This window comes from Brassica napus, chromosome A7, assembly GCF_020379485.1.
Source record: "Brassica napus cultivar Da-Ae chromosome A7, Da-Ae, whole genome shotgun sequence".
Classification (NCBI taxonomy): domain Eukaryota; kingdom Viridiplantae; phylum Streptophyta; class Magnoliopsida; order Brassicales; family Brassicaceae; genus Brassica; species Brassica napus.
The window spans coordinates 4434444-4438347 of record NC_063440.1 but is presented as its reverse complement, the minus strand read 5'-3'; the positions used below and the strand labels follow the sequence as shown (position 1 = coordinate 4438347).

The following is a 3904-nucleotide window of genomic DNA, read 5'->3' as shown; positions in this document are numbered from 1 at the left end:
GATTGATTTCTACTGTGGCGACTCCGACGTGGTTGTTAGGATCAGTTTGAATGACGTCTGGAGTGCCACGTTGCTGTGAGAATAGGTTGTCAGGTCCATTGGCTACTTGAAGGATATCTGCTATGTCCTCTCAGGACACTTGTAAGATCCTTCCATCTATTGCACGTGCGTTGTCATCTGGGTCCCTGAAAATACCAAATTCATCAGGTGTTAGAAAACTGTAACTAATGTTTGCATTATCATTCAATTTATAAATAGAAAGATTAGGGTTTAGAGTAGTATCGATCGATGTAGATATAGATGCATCGATCGATGGCAGAGTAATTTCTGCGGAACTTGTGTTCTTGAGATGATTGCTCTTCATGGATTTTCCTGTTGATGTAGAAGGAAGAGTGTTCATCTTATTTGCTTGTGTGTCTACTCTGGTGTGTTGAGGTGGTTTCGAGGGTGCAAAACGATTTATATAGGTATCTATAAACCTAGTTGGAGAGGGAATATTCTCCTGCTTCTGAATTTTCGCTTCGGCACGAATATCGATCGATGTTCCTGTGTGGGTGTTGATCGATGTGAGCGGTTGTTTTGCTGGACGAGGGTGGGTATCGACCGATGTGGAGTGCACTTCGGCGATCGATATTGGAAACGTGTTTGTGGACTATGTGTTTCAAATCTTTCATCCTGGAAAGACATTTGTATTGCACGTTCTTTCCAATAATCCTCATCATATTCCTCTATATGTTCCTCGTTAGATGAAGTAATTACAGTGTCAACTGCAAAACTTTCATGGAAACCATTGTCTGCCCAACTGCCTATGGAATAATCATCACGTCCTCTCTTGCTTGGAGGTTGGAAGGCAAAGTGGGGGTAACAATGATTAGGTGGAGTAAAATGGTCAACCGGCTGCTTTTCGTCGAGTGACGTTGCGGTCATCGGTCACAGTTGACTCATTGGAATCGATCGATGGAAAAGTGGGGGTGTCGATCGATTCCGAGTACTCTGTTTCGTACTCCGATTCATACTATGCTCCACAATGGCATGCGCCAATGAAGCCAAGTTCTTTCCCGTAATCCACAGAATTAATAACCTTTCTCTTAGGTCGGATGGGGCCGTAGTGGATGTTGGGGTCTATGAGCGTTAGACACAATTTGTTTTTGTTCATGTCACATACAGCTCCTACTGTAGCTAGGAAAGATCTTCCAAGCAGAAGTGAAGAGTTCCAGTTAAGCTCGATGTCTAGGACATGAAAATCTACAGGGACAAGAGCATTACCAATCTGTACCTCCAGATCTCGTATGATACCTCCTGATCGTTTTTCTGAAAGATCCACGAAGGTGAAGGATTCTGTTGAAGGTTCGATGGTCAAACCAAGCTGGTCTGCCATGATCCTAGGGAGGATACTAACTGATGCTCCTGTGTCACACATTGAATGGGGAAATTCAACACCCTTAACTACGCATGGTATTGGAAATTTCCCAGGATCACTCTTCTTCGTCAATGTGATCCTGTGTTTCATCTTCTCTCTGACTTGATGAAACATTCTCCTAATGTCCTCCTCTGTTACCTTTGTTTCTCTGAAGAACATCCACAACCGGTGTGTGAAGTAAGCTTCATCAAAAGCATTTTCGATTGGGATTTTGAGGACTCTTTTAGTGAAACCATCCATCTCCTTATCGTTAGCTTCCCTCTTAAGGTTCTTAGGAATCTTCTACTTTATTTTCCTTAACCTTCTCCCTTCAGTTTCTTGTTCTTCTTGAACTGGTTCTGGTGAACTATTTAAAGGGTTGGGTTTTGGTTCGGGTGGACTAGCTAATGGTTTAGGTGGTGGTCTGAGTGCGTTCATATAATGATTATCGATTGAGGGTAACCGCACTCGGTATGTCAGAGGTGCTTGTCGATCGATGGGAGGTGGAGTGTGACGATCGACGTCGGACTCACTCTGTCGGTCGATGGTTGGCTCAACCGATCGATCGATTTTATCATAGAAAGGGGAGGGTGGGTGAGGATGCTTAGCTGCGAATTCCTCATGAGTTAGAATTCGAACTGCATTGCATTCAGTCGATTTAGCGGACGACGTCGATCGATGACTGGAGTAATCCGTTCATCGATCTTCGTCATGGTCTGTCGATCGATGCGAGTTCATCGACATCGATCGACACCATTGAGATCCGCCGAGACTCATGGAGCTTTCGATTTCAAAGTTTCCTTCCTCAAGCTTTTCATTTCTCACCACTTGCCAGAAATCATCATCTATGATAGCATTTACGTGGTGTTTCCCTTTGTCGGCTGCTGCCTCTCTAGTGAAAGCTTCTTACCTTTTTATAGTCTCGCCAGTCTGAATTACTTGCGTTTCAAGTAGATTTTGGTAGTAGGAGTTCGAGTAGATTTTGCTGTTGTTGAAGGGTTTTTGAAATTGTGAACTCTGGTTACTTCTTTGACCATTTCCAAAGAAGTTTATGTTTCCGCCCTGGTTTTCAAATTTCTGGAATCCGGTACCTCCGATGTAGTTCACATTTTCTTCTCCTTCCGTATATGCTACTTCTCCTTCAGCTAAACAGACTTGCTTCCTAAGAAGCTCATGCAACACATCTAACTTAGCTCTTACTTCGTCCATCTGTTCCTTCCCGATAGAGGCTACAGACTTCTTCCGTTCAGAGTCAAGTGTTTTTGGTGCTGCTGCTCTTAGCAAGGTTTTCGATAAGTCTCACAGCTTCCAACAGATTCTGAGTAGTGAAGTTTCCTTCACTCGCCGTATCAAGAGCCATTTGCTACTTTAAGGCGAGACCTCGGAAGAAAGTGCTTAGCAGCTGCACTTCGTTAAATCCGTGGTATGGACAATCTCGCTGGAAGAACCTAAATCTAATCCACGCATCTTTGAAGGACTCTCCAGCCTCCTGCGAGAATATGGAAATTTTGTTCTGATGTTCTTCAGCGTGTGCCTCATCGAAGAAGTTTCGTTAGAAAGCATTCTTGATGTCGGTCCAGGATGTTAAAGATCTTGTGGGTTGCTGCCTAAGCCAGTGCATCGCTTCTCCATTCAGCGTGTATCTGAAGAGCTTGCACAACAGGTAGTCTTCGGGGACTCCTTCCATCCGAATATCAGCGATTAGATACTCGAACCGTTCCAGATGGTCCATAGGATGCTCGTGCGGTAACCCAGAGTAGGGTATCTGCGACACGAGGGTGTAGTATTGAGGCTTCAGCTCGAAATTCTGTGTTTGGATCTCCGGAAGCCGAATAGTTGATCTGTTGGAATAGTACTCATCTGGGCGATTGTAGTCGGCCAGTGGTTTCGATCGAGCGTCCACATCTACAGGTTGAGCAGCTCCTGTAGCATTAGCATCAGGGATTACAGTCCCCTGAGTGTCTATTTTTTGACCTGTTGCATTACGCAGATGACCGTCCTGGTCATACAGGTTTCCGTTCTCGTCCTGTGTTAGAATAATAATGTTTACCAATTTTGACGACACAGTATCGATCGACGTACGTGGTGTAGTATCGATCGTTGTCGAACGATTGGGATCGATCGACGATGAAGGTCTGGTGTCGATCGACGGTTGGTTGTGCGTATCGATCAACAACGATGTTGTTGCGTCGAGCGATGTGGAACGTTGACCTCTACGGATGGTGCGTTCCAAGTAAGCAGGATCGTCTAGGAACAGCAAGTCATTCTCCTTGTTGCTTCTGGTACCGCTGGGCATACACCTGAAAAGACAAGAAAAAGATTATTAGAAAGGGGGTAGAGAAAAGAATAAAAATCAATAAAACTAAATCTAATGGCGATCAAAGCTCCCCGGCAACGGCGCTAAATTTGATACCACTTAAATTACCCTAAGGAGTGTTACTCTCATCAAAAGAGGTTCAGATGTAGTATTTAGGGATCGAATCCACAAGGAAGGAGCTAGGAAAC

At 44.4% G+C, this 3904-nt stretch overlaps 1 non-coding gene across 1 annotated transcript; it reads left to right on the top strand.

The window, feature by feature from the left end:
• The first annotated feature begins 2814 nt into the window (after positions 1-2814).
• On the top strand, positions 2815-2920 carry LOC125576779. The gene has a single exon (XR_007315205.1). It is a non-coding gene; the product is annotated as a small nucleolar RNA R71 (small nucleolar RNA).
• Positions 2921-3904: the final 984 nt, after the last annotated feature.